The sequence below is a fragment of the Chiloscyllium plagiosum genome, unplaced genomic scaffold (assembly GCF_037043375.1).
Source record: "Chiloscyllium plagiosum isolate Xiang-an unplaced genomic scaffold, Cpla_swu_hap1 HiC_scaffold_27, whole genome shotgun sequence".
In the NCBI taxonomy this organism is placed as follows: Eukaryota; Metazoa; Chordata; class Chondrichthyes; order Orectolobiformes; family Hemiscylliidae; genus Chiloscyllium; species Chiloscyllium plagiosum.
The window spans coordinates 9,435,991-9,448,473 of NW_028270165.1; the positions used below are offsets into that span (position 1 = coordinate 9,435,991).

Here is a 12,483-nt window from a genome sequence, read left to right on the forward strand (position 1 = left end):
CTTTGTCTATCCACACATCATCCTGATGAAGGGCTCGTGCCCGAAACGTCGACTCTCCTCCTCCTCAGTTGCTGCCTGACCTGCTGTGATTTTCCAGCACCACAATATTCAACTCTGATCTCCAGCATCTCACTTTCGCCACATCTCAACAGATCACTATTTAAACAATGCACCTCCTTTCAGCTTTTTTTTTACACTGCAAAGGCTAGAACTTCACATTGTGGTACTGCATTTGTCATGTGTTTGCAAGTTGACACACAGACCTGGATCAACTTTTCCAGAGTCTGGCCCCTCCCTCGGTTCACTCTTGAACCCCAGAATGAAAACGTGGTGAGAAAAACACTGTTGTACTCACAAATGTTAGACAGAGGAAGGAAGTTACAGTCTGGAGTGAAGTTTAACCTTATGCAGAGAGAAGAGACCAACAGCATCTTCAGAGCTCATGGTCCAACCTCCGCATTTTCACAATGGCCTGCTCTGATTGGCAGGAGGACCAGACTCCTTCCGGTCCTCCAAGCTTGTCCACTGCTCCACGGAAAGGCGCTCGCGTGCCGTTTCTGCGTCCTCCCAAGAGTATACGCAGTGCTTGCTGACACTGGCGGTCATGCGCAGTACTTGCTGACACCGCGGAGCATGCTCAGTGTGCAGGAATTTGTTACAAATTTTCAAGTTAAAAATCACAAAGTATTTGGTGATAGTCCAACAGACTTATTTGGAAGCACTAGCTTTCGGAGCCCTGCTCCTTCATCGGCTGATTGTGGAGTATAACATCGTAAGACACAGAATTTATGATCTTACGATCTTATATTCCACAACCACCTGATGAAGTAGCAGCGCTCCGAAAGCTAGTGCTTCCAAACAAGCCTATTGGACTGTAACCTGGTGTTGTGTGATTTTTAACTTCGTACACATTAGTCCAACACGGGCACCTCCCGATCATGACAAATAATAAGCGTCCAAATGCGAATACGAGAGAAAAATGGCGAAGCTAATTTATTTTGCTGATTTTTTTTCCCTGTGCCTCGACATTTTATTTCTTTTGCATTTTGTTTGGCTGCTCAACGTTTCTGTCTTTTCCCCTAGATAGAGGTATTCCAAAACTAGAGGGTAAAGGTTTAGGGTGTGTTGGAAAGATTTTAAAAGATCTAAAAGACTAGGACGAGAACATTCACCCTTTACTGGGGGAAAGTGAGGACTGCAGATGCTGGAGATTAGGATCGAGATTGTGGAGCTGGAAAAGCACAGCAGGTCAGGCAGCATCCGAGGAGCAGGAGACTCGTCGTTTCGGGCAAAACCCTTCGTCAGGAAATAGCCATGGGGAACTGCAGGGCTGTTGCGTAAACGAGTGAGTCGAAGTGGGATGCTGTTGGAAAGGTCGGTGTGAATGGCCTGTAGGGATGATATGGTTCCACTGCCTGAGCCACGCGTCTTTTGAGAAGTGTGGTAGGAGTGGGTTCCAGTTCGTGGGACACTGACACGAGTCCTGGAGAAGGTGGCATTTGTGCGTCTCTCTCTTCACATTTTGCCCCCCTGTCCATTTTCTCCCCATCCACTGCCCCCTGCCCATTCTCTCTCGTCACACCGCACCCTCTATTCTCCCCCAACCCTCTGAACCCCAGTCTGTTCCCCTGTCCATTTCCCTCCCTTCTCCACAACCACCAGCGACCCCCCAACACCACCCCCCAACAATCGTCCTTTCTCGTGCCTCAGCCCTCTTTGATCGCTGTATGAAGTCTTTCTCAGGGGAGAGAGAGAATGGATGGTGATCACTTTACCTGGGAGACACGGCATGTGAGAAATAGCTGATTTTTAAAATTGAGAATAACTAATACCATATATTCAGAAACTTCGTTAAAGTCGGGAAGAATGTTATTTTTTTTCAAAAAAAAGCTGCAGAAATCTTTCTGAAACTTGCATTGATGTTTGTGCAGTTAGGCCACAACAAAGGACAGGCTGTAAGGAGTGAATGAGTGAATAAAAGACAAGTCCAACCTTGCCCTCGAGGAGAAAGTGAAAAATGCAGATGCTGGAGATCAGAGTCGAGAGTGTGGTGTTGGAAAAGCACAGCAGGTCAGACAGCATCCAAGGGGAAGGAGAATCGACGTTTCGTGCATAAGCACTTGGCACTCGGCCATCGCTCCTTCAATCCCCCTGTGATGGCGCGTGAACTCGCTGGTGCCTCCGCAGGTGGGAGGAGCAGGTGAATTCCTTCCGGCACATACAGCGGGTGAACGGCCTCTCTCCAGGGTGGACCCGCTGGTGGGTCAGCAGTGCAGCTGACTGAGTGAAACCCCTCCCTCACATGGGGCACGTGAATGGCTTCTCTCACTTGTGGACTCACTCATGCGTCTGCTGATGGCTGATTCGACTGAAGCCCTTCCTACACACTGAGCAGGTGAATGGCCTCTCCCGGTGTGAATGCGTCTGTGGGTTTACAGCAGGGATGGGGAAGGGAATCCTTTCCCACAGATCCCACATTTCCAAGGCTTCCCTTTTGCAGGGAGCTTTCCTTGTGTTGCTCTGGGATTGAAATTACAAACAGAACGAGTACAGAGCCTTTCCCACCGTGAGTGGTGAGACTTTGATTCCTCCAAGCTGAGTAAATGGTTTGAAGCACTTTTCACAGTCAGCGCACTGAATCTCCCTCACTCCGGTGTCTCAGTATTCTCCCTGCCACAGGACTGTCCAAAATCTCTCAAACAAACAAAAGCAAACATGCCTTCTTGATTGGAATGGCAGCTGATATTCAAGTCCCAATGAATCAAGTGGCTCTGTCAGAGGTTGATGTATCATTTGCTATAAGATTTCTTTCTGCATGTCATCCTGCAAAGAAAAATCACAAAATAAGTGATCACTGTCAGTACAGTTAATGAACATAATATAGGTGGCAATTCCTGTAGATTGCGAGATGTCTGCTGATCACATATTATCCAGGCCACAGAAACCTGAAAACTCTCATGAAGCCAGATAGCCTTGGCTGTGTATGGAGGAAAACTTCAATTCAGTGACAATAACATGGAACAAACTGCCTACAAAGATGCTAGAAATGGAGCTGAATCAAGGATATGAAAATGAAATGTTAAGACTGCTTGAGAAAAGAAAGGCAGTAAAATTGCTGAATGACTTCCTGCTAACCTATTAAATAAAACGTTATGACAAAAAAAGGACGTAACTCCATTACTACATTAGAAGGTGAATAATAATTACAAAGAAACCTTTACAACAGCCAACAATATCAGATATACACCATATTGAACAAAGAACAAAGAAAGTTTACAGCCCAGGAACAGGCCTTTCAAGCCTGAGCCGATCCAAATGTACTGTCCAAACCTGTCGGTCAATTCCTAAGCATCTGTATCCCTCTACTCCCCACCCACTCATGCATTTATCCAGACGCATCTTTAATGTATCGACCGTGCCTGCCTCGACCAGCTCTGCTGACAACTTGTTCCAAACGCCCACCACCCTCTGTGTGAAGTAAAACGCGTTTTCGCTTTGAATAAGTGCTGCCCTTGCCGCGTTCATTGTAATGGTAGCTCTGCCTCATTCTTAATTCAGGCAGTCGCATCTCGTTTAATGAAGCTGCTTTTTGAGAGTATTGACTGGCCGTTTTTGCACAAGGCAGTGTAAGAAACAAGGGTTTGTCGGGGATTTGAACCAGGGATCTCTCGCATGCCCACGCACTAGAAAGCTCGAAGCGCGAATCATAGCTCTATGACCAAAGAGCCACATGCCCCATTTTTGGAGCAATGTGCCAATCCCTTAAATGCTGCTCAGTTCCTTGAGAATCTAACCTTTTCGTTGTGAACATGAGGAAAGGAGCAATCCTTTTCTAGGATGCAAACTGTATACGTGTCAAACTGAGGGAATACACGAGGAAAATAGCTTTAAGAGAGATAGAAAGTATTTGAGCACCTTTGGAGTGTCTGCTCCCTCCCTGGATTCACTCCGGTTGCTACAAGTGAACAGTGTTTCACCCACCCCGACCTCCCCTTCCCCCTCGCTGCTGGAGGATGGTATATGGAAAGGGGGAGACATTGCTTTGCTCCCAGATGTTGCCCAGAGGGAGGGAATTTCACTCTGAAACTGACAGGGCTGCATCCGCATTGTGACGTCAACAATGGAGGGCGGGCCGGACAGCTGCCCTGCAGTTGAGGCACGTGTGGAGGGGAGGACACTTTGCAAATCCAACTCTCCTCCAAGTCTATGCAGTTTGAGTTCAAGCAAAGCAAGGGGTTTAAATATACTTTAGAAAACCTCCTTTGTGCCGTGGGAAAACTCCTGCCGCGGGAAATGCAGTGTTACAGATTCATAGTAACAGAAGCAGGAGTAGACCATTTGGTCAAGCCTGCTCCGTCATTCATTAAGATCACAGCTCCACCAACCTGCACTATCCCGATACCCTTAATTCCCCTACCATGCAAAAACCCACCCAACTGCGTCTTCAATATACTTCATGAAGCTGTTTCAACTGCTCTCTTGGGCAGAGAATCCCATGGAGTCTCACAGAGTGACACAGATGTACAGCACGGAAACAGAACCTTCGGTCCAACTCATCCATGCAGCCCAGATATCCTAACCTAATCTAGTCCCATTTGCGAGCACTTGCCCCAAATCCCCATAAAACCTTCCTACCCTCCAACCTCCAACCCTGGCAACATCCCTGTAAATCTTTTCTGCACCTTTTCTAGTTTCACAACATCTTTCCGATAGGAAGCAGACCAAATTTCATGCAATATTCCAAACGTGGCCTGACCAATGTTTTCTACAGTGGCAACATGAGCTTCCAACATCTATCCTCGATGCTCTGACCAACAAAGGAAAGCACACCAAACGCCTTCTTTACTATCCAATCTGCCTGCGTCTCTACTTTTAAGGAACTATCAACCTGAATACCAAGGTCTCTTTGTTCAGCAACACTTCCAAGGAACTTTCCATTAAGTGTAAAAGTCCTGCTCTGATTTGTTTTTCCAAAATGCAGCACCTCATATTTATCTACATTAACCTCCAACTGCCATTCCTCAGCCCATTGGCCCATCTGATCAAGGTCCCGTTGTGATCTGAGGTAACCTTCTTTACTGTCCACTACACCTCCAATGTTGGTGTCATCTACAACTTGCTAACTGTACCTCCTCCGTTTCCATACAAATCATTTATATAAATGACAAAAACTAGCGGACCCAGCATCAATCCTTGTGACACACCATTGGTCACAGGCCTTCAGTCTGAAAAGCAATCCTCCATCACCACCCTCTGTCTTCTGCCTTCTAGCCAGTTCTGTATCCAAATGGCTAGTTGTCCCTGCATGCCATGAGATTAAACCTTGCTCGCCAGTCTCCCATGAGGAACCTTGATGAACGCCTTCCTGAAGTCCATATAGATCACGTCCATCGCTCTGCCCTCATCAATCCACATTGTGACTTCTTCAAAAAACTCAATCATATTCATGAGACATGATTTCCCAAGCATAAAGCCATGCTGCCTATCCATAATCAATTCTTGCCTTTCCAAATACATGTAAATCCTGTCTCTCAGGATTCTCTCCAAAACCTTGCCCATCACGGATGTCAGGCTATAGTTCCTTGGCTTTTCCTTACCAGCTTTCTTAAATAGTGGCACCACGTTAGCTACCCTCTTGCCTACCGGCACCTCACCTGCGACTATTGATGATACAAATATCTCAGTGAGACGCCCAGCAATCACTTCCCCAGTTTCCCACAGAGTTCTAGGGTACTCCTGATCAGGTCCTTGGGATTTATCCACTTTTATGCATATCAAGATATCCAGCAGATTCTCATCTGTAATATGGGCATTTTTTCAACATGTCACCATCTACTTTCTCACATTCTATATCTTCAAGCCCTTCTCCACAGTAAACACTGATGCACAATATCCGTTCAGTATCTCCCCCCCCCCCCGCGCGCCCCCCCCCCCACCTACTGCAGCTCCACACAAAGGCCGCCTTGCTGATGTTTGAGCGATCCTATTCTCCCCCTTTCTATCCTTTTGTCCTTAATGTGTTTATAAAAACCCTTTGGGTTATCCATGACTCTATTTGCCAAAGCTATCACATGTCCCCTTTTTGCCCTCATGATATCCCTCTTAAATATGCTCGTACTGCCTTTATACTCTAAGGATTCACTCGATCTCTCTGTCAATGCCTAACATATACATCCTTCTTTATCTTAACCAAAATCTCATTTTCTCTAGTCATCCAGCATTCCCCAACCTACCAGCCTTTCCTATCACCCTAACAGGAATATACTGTGTCTGGACTCTTGTTATCTCATATTTGAAGGCTTCCCATTTTCCAGCAGTCCTTTAACCTGCGAACATCTGCCCCCAATCAGCTTTTGAAAGATCTTGCCTAATACCTGAGTCTTCCTCCAATTTAGAACGACAACTTTTAGACCTGATATATTATTTTCAATCATTATTCTAATGTTAATAGAATTATAGTTGATGGCCCTTAGGTTTTGCACCCTCGCCAGTATGTACATCCACATCGTGAATTAGAAAAGGTCCTTGTACACACTTCACAAATTCCTCTCTTTGGCAGATAGGTAAATGGGCAGGAATTATACATTGGGTCCACTCTTCCTTCATTCCCATCAACCCTAACCCCATTCCCACCCCAATTGTCCAACGGCACTTTCCCCTGCAACTGCCGAATGTGTGACACCAGCCCATTTACCTGCTCCCTCCTCACTATCCAAGGGCCCAAACTTACCTTCCAGGTGAAGCAGCACTTTACCTGCACTTCCCACAACCCAGTCTACTGCATTTGCTGCGCACAATGTGGCCTCATCTACATTGGGGAAAACGAAGCATAAACTGGGTGACTGCTGCACAGACATCTACGTTCTGCTGCAAAAAAGACCCTGAGCTTCCAGTTGCCTGCCAATTACACACACCACCCTGTTCCCTGATCAACATCCCTGTCTCAGGTTTGCTGGAGTGTTCCAGCGAAGCTCAGCACCAGCAGAACGAAGAGCACCGAATATTACATTTGGGGAGCATACATCCCTCCGATCCCAAGCCTTGTTATCACATAGTCTGTCCTTACACACCACCTATTCTTAGCCACGAACAGTCTCCATTGATCCCATGCAGATCGTTATCAACTCCATTTCCTGTCCAACAATTCTTCCCTCGCTTTGGGCTCTGTCCTGATCTATCATTTACTGCATCCGCCTTCCTCCCACAATATCTCCTGCATATAAACCAACGTTTTACCAATCACCATCAGTTGTGTGGAAGGGTCACCGGCAACTCCTGTTTTTTGTTTCTGATATACAGCATCCACAGTTCTTTCAGATTTTTATTGAGGTAGAGTTGGAAATTGTTTCGAGAGACAGAAGGAGAGGGGGGAGAGACAGAACAGACATGAACTGTTGATCTCCGTTGTTACTCATAACGAAAAATCATTGCAGTGCGATCACTTCCCTTAAGCATGAATAGAGGTTACGGGCAATCCGTGAGTTTGTGGCGCAACGGTAGCGCGTCAGACTCCAGATCAGAAGATTGCGTGTTCGAATCACGTCAGGCTCACTGACGTCAACTTCTTACATTTCAAATCAAGAAAGGAGTACGTTCCCTTCAGATATCTGTTGAGCCGAATCTTCTTTGCGGAAACTTTAGATCTCGCGTGAAGCTTTGCTGTAAATTTGATTTGTGAACACTGTGTCAGGGAGGTGGTGTGCCCATTGTCTGGGTAAATGCTCAGCTCCCCCAGTTCATCACGGGATTTAAACACAACCGTCTCCCTCTGGGCAGCCGCTTCGTTCAGTTGGTGACAGCGCGGTGTGAATGACACAATACCAAAATTTTTACAACATAATCCAGAGACTCCCAGCTTTATGTTTCAATCTATCAGGAGTGTGACAGTGAGTTCAGATAGAAATGTTTCCCACCAACAGCAAATCCTTTCCTCTTACTGGACACAGTTAAAATTATCTTTATTCAACAGAAGGAGCGGAAACTACAGTCTGGCGGCCACTCTCCACATTAACGGTGAGCCTGAATTTTATAAACGGTGTCAGTAAAATCCAGTGGCGGACACTGATTTGGTTCAATCGATTTTTTTGCCAAGAGTAATTCACCGAGAGGCTGCTGCTGTGTGAAACAGCGTGGGGAATTACTGCAGGGCCTCCTGCGCATGGGACACACCGCAACTGATGTGTTTCACCTTCACCAGTTTATTCCTATCTCAGAGAAGAGAGGTTTGATGATTCGGATCATAGCAGCCAGACAGAGAACAGGAGAAGAGCACTCAGCCCTTCACAAGCTTGTCACCACAGCTGGGTCATCGTGCCCCGTGTATCAGTATGGGATAGTGAGCTGCATCTACTGACTGGAAGCACAGCAAATTGGAGTGCTGGTGGGACTATCACACAGGAGAAAACGGCTTCGACCTATCAACTGGAGTGGCTCCCAATGCGCAACTCCGCTCACCTCAACTGAATAACTGTAAACAAATTACTCCGTGATTCAAAGGAATACTCCGTTTTGAATCTACATTGTGTCATGTGCCTTCGAGAATGATGTCAAAACACCTTCATTGCTGTGATGGAGTATCCTGTTGGGTAGAATATATCCGTTGTCAAATTTCCTACGTTCTGTTGGTCCAACTCTGATTTCACTCAGAAACACGAAATGTGTGACAGCGCAGACTGAGGCCATGCAGCCCACCTTAGCTCTGCTGGCTCAACACAATATGTAAATAAGTGTCTCATTCTGTCGCCTTCTCCCTGTAAATCTGCACATTGTTACATTGAACATGCCCACCGAATTCCCTTTTGCGTCCATTGAATCTGCCTCTTTATTACTGTCAGACAGTGACTTACTGACCCCACTCCCTGTGCGAAAACGGTCTTCCTAATGTCACTTTTACTTATTTTCCTGATGATTTTCAATCTCTGCCAAATCGTTCTCGATCCTTTCAGGCCTGGGAGCATTTTCACTGCATTATTTCCTCTGTCTAAAACCCTCATGACGTGGAAAACTTCAATCAGACCAGCTTTCAGCCTTCTGTTCTCCAAAGAGAGCTGCCCCAAACTTTCCAATCTCCCTTTATTGCTGACATTCCTCAGGACGGTACCATTCACGTTAATCTATTCAGCGCCGTCTGCAAACACTTCACTTCCCCGCTTCCTGAAGTGTCACCCTCAGAATTGAGCGTAATACAGGTGGAGGATTCATTCGAAAAATCTGCAATACTTGTTCTCACTTTGAACAAGTGTTTCCCTTCGCCGTGTTCACTGCAATGGCAGCTCTGCGCCGTCCCTAATTCAGACAGTCCGATCTTATTTAACGAAGCGGCTTTTTGAGAAAAATCATCGGGCATTTTTGATCAGGTCAATTTAAGGTATGATGGTTCGCCTGGGATTGGAACCCGGGAATTCTCACACGGCTGCATATGCTCGAAGACCCAAAGCTAGAATCATACCCCAGACTAACGAGCCACCAGCCATGGCTGCAGCCACCTCCTGGAGCAGCTGAGACTTGCTCAGTACGAAATACATTGTGCATTGCTCCCAGAATTCCAGCAGGGAAGAGTTTCAAGAACATCTGCTTCTCAATCTGTCTCCCTGCTCCCAGGACGTTGCTGTTTGTCCCGTCCCCAGGGACCGGGATCTCTCCACTCGTGGATAATTGAACTATTTCGTTTCTACTTGCAAGCTGTGCTGGTGGAAGGCAGAGCCCATTCACTCTTCTGCTGTCTTACACTATTACGTGAGGCAGGATAAGTCAGTTACAGTCATGCGTAGGAAATGAGCAACTTTGAACTTGTTCCAGAGGTCCTGTTAACGGAAAGAAAGAAAGGTGCTGTGCTGTCGGGACAGAGAGAAATGGACACCGGAGACTCTTCCCTCAGGTAAATTGATATGAGTACATTTTTGTGCAGTCTGCTTGGTGTTCAGAATTTGTCTTGACACAGCAAGCCTGCAGAAAGTCTTTTATAACACGGCTGTTGGTTTCTTTACTGCAGGAAATGGACAAAAACAGCAAATCATGTGTTTCAACTTCACAGGTTCATTGCCATCTGAGAGAAGAGGTTTCACACGAGATCAGGACACACCGACAGAGAACAGGACAAGACAACTCAGAGCTCCACAAGGGTGCCAGCGCAACTGTGTAAAGTTGACTTGTGTTTCGATGTGACATATCGAGCTCAGATACTCTAAGTTTTGGGAAGCAAATGACATGGCAAGGAAAAGAACAGAACGCCGGGAGAGACATTCAGGAAGTCGTTTGAAAGGCAAGATGCTGGACAGAGTACCATCACAAAGGAAAGTCGCTCCAGGAGACACTGAACAATAGCAGAGGATGGCTTCGATCCATCGACCTCTGAGTCACGGGCCGAGCACGCTCCCGCTGCGCCACTCGGCTCCTACGCGCAGCGGCGTTTTCCATAGGCCCCCTCAGCCTTTCGTTTGGCACGTGGCATGCACGTTCGAGACTGATGTCACAGATCTCCACTGCTGTCGTCTTCTATGGTGTTGCACAGACGTATGGCGGCTGTGTAAATACTAACTTTTTCTAACTTCCCACATTCTGTTGGTCGAACTGTGATTTCACTCTGAACAGACGCCATGCGGCCCACCTTCGCTCTGCTGGGTCGACACAGTAAGTAAACGTGGGTCTCTATTCGTATCATTCTCTTGCTTTCTCCATGTAATTCTGCACATTGTTACTTTAAACATGACCACCGGATTCCCGTTTGCGTCTAATGAATCTGCCTCTTTGTCAGTGTCAGTTAGGGATTTACTGACCCCAACCACTCCCTGTACGAAAGCGTTCTTCCTAATGTCACTTTTGGTTCATTTCCTCATGACTTTAAAACTCTGCCGAATCGTTGCCGACCCTTTCAGGCGTGGGAGCATTTTGACTACATTACTTTCTCTGTCTAGACTTCGCATGACTTGGAAAGCTTCAATCGGGCCAGATTTCAAACTTCTGTTCTCCGAAGAGAGCTGTCCCAAATTTCCAATCGACCCTCACCGCTGACAGCGCTCAAACACCGCACCACTCACGTCAACCTATTCAACGGTATCGCCAATCATTTCACTTCGCTGCTTTCTGTCCCATTGGTTCGCCAGGGAGCCCAACCCCGTTTAACGAAGGTGCTTTTTGAGAAAATTAAACAGGCACTTTTGCACAAGTCATGAAACGCGGGCTCGTCCGGGATTTGAACCCGGGATCTCTCGCACGTCTGCGTCGACGAAGACCCAAAGCGAGAATCATACCCCTAGACCAACGAGCCACACAGCAAGTGTGTCTACACCACCGCACCCACGCTCTACCTCTTGAACCAGCTGAGTCTTGCTCAGAGTGAAGTATAGTTGACATTGAACAGACTGGGGCTGTTTTCTCTGGAACGTCGGAGGCTGAAGGGTGACTTTATGGAGGTTTACAAAATTATGAGGGGCATGAATAGGATAAATAGACAAAGTCTTTTCCCTGGGGTGGGGGAGTCAAGAGCTAGAGGGTATAGATTTAGGGTGAGAGGGGAAAGATATAAAAGAGACCTAAGGGGCAACTTTTTCACAAGAGGGTGGTGCGTGCATGGAATGAGCTGCCAGAGAAAGTGGCGGAGGCTGCTACAATTGCAACATTTAAGAGGCGTTTGGATGGATATATGAATAGGAAGGGTTTGGAGGTGTATGGGCCGGGTGCTGGCAGGTGGGACTAGATTGGGGGTGGGATATCTGATCGGCATGGACGGGTTGGACCGAAGGGTATGTTTCCATGCTGTACATCTCTATGACTCTATGAACAGCTGCTTCTCATTCTGTCTCTCTGCTGCCGTTTGCCCGTCCCCAGGAACCGGGCCCTCTCTACTGGCAAAAAATTAAAGCGTTTTCTTGCTAAACTTTTCTCTGACACCGGAGTGACCAGTGACAAGCATTGCCCTCCTCAACATAGGGTACAGAGAACAGGAGAAGACCCCGCAGACCTCCACGAGTGTGTCATCTCAACTGTGCACATTGGGCCTGTGCATCAATGTGAAATATTTACGTCGAAGTTTTTTGGGAAGCAGATGAGAAGGCGAGGTGCACAACAGTGCGCCGTTATACGGGAAAGCTGCTAAAGACGACATTGAGTGAATAGGAAAGATGGTTTCCCTTCTGGGTTATGCTCGCATCACGTACCGGCAGACATATCGCCGACAAGCAAATATTAACTCTGTCTAAATTGCCACATTCTGTTTTTACGGACCGTGAGTTCACTCAGAAGCACAATTTACCTGCTCCCTCCTGAATATCCTTCCAGGCTCGAACATACCTTCCAGGTGAAGCAGCACTTCACCTGCACATTTGCCGCAACCTAGTCTCCTGCATTCGCTCGTCCTCGTGACTTTAAAGCTCTGCCGAATCACTATAGATCCTTTCAGGCATGGGAGCATTTTCACAGAATTACTTCCTGTTTTTGGGCCCCTACTGACTTGGAAAACTTCGGTTCTCCGAGGAGAGCTGGCCC

General features: G+C 46.9%; 2 non-coding genes across 2 annotated transcripts; one reads left to right on the forward strand and one right to left on the reverse strand.

Annotated features, from left to right (window-relative positions):
* The first annotated feature begins 7,479 nt into the window (after positions 1 to 7,479).
* Positions 7,480 to 7,551, forward strand: trnaw-cca (transfer RNA tryptophan (anticodon CCA)). The gene has a single exon. It is a non-coding gene; the product is annotated as a tRNA-Trp (tRNA).
* Positions 7,552 to 11,176: 3,625 nt separating this feature from the next.
* trnap-ugg (transfer RNA proline (anticodon UGG)) lies at positions 11,177 to 11,266 on the reverse strand. Its single transcript is given in 2 exon segments — positions 11,177 to 11,212; positions 11,231 to 11,266. It is a non-coding gene; the product is annotated as a tRNA-Pro (tRNA).
* Between the last annotated feature and the right edge of the window lie 1,217 nt (positions 11,267 to 12,483).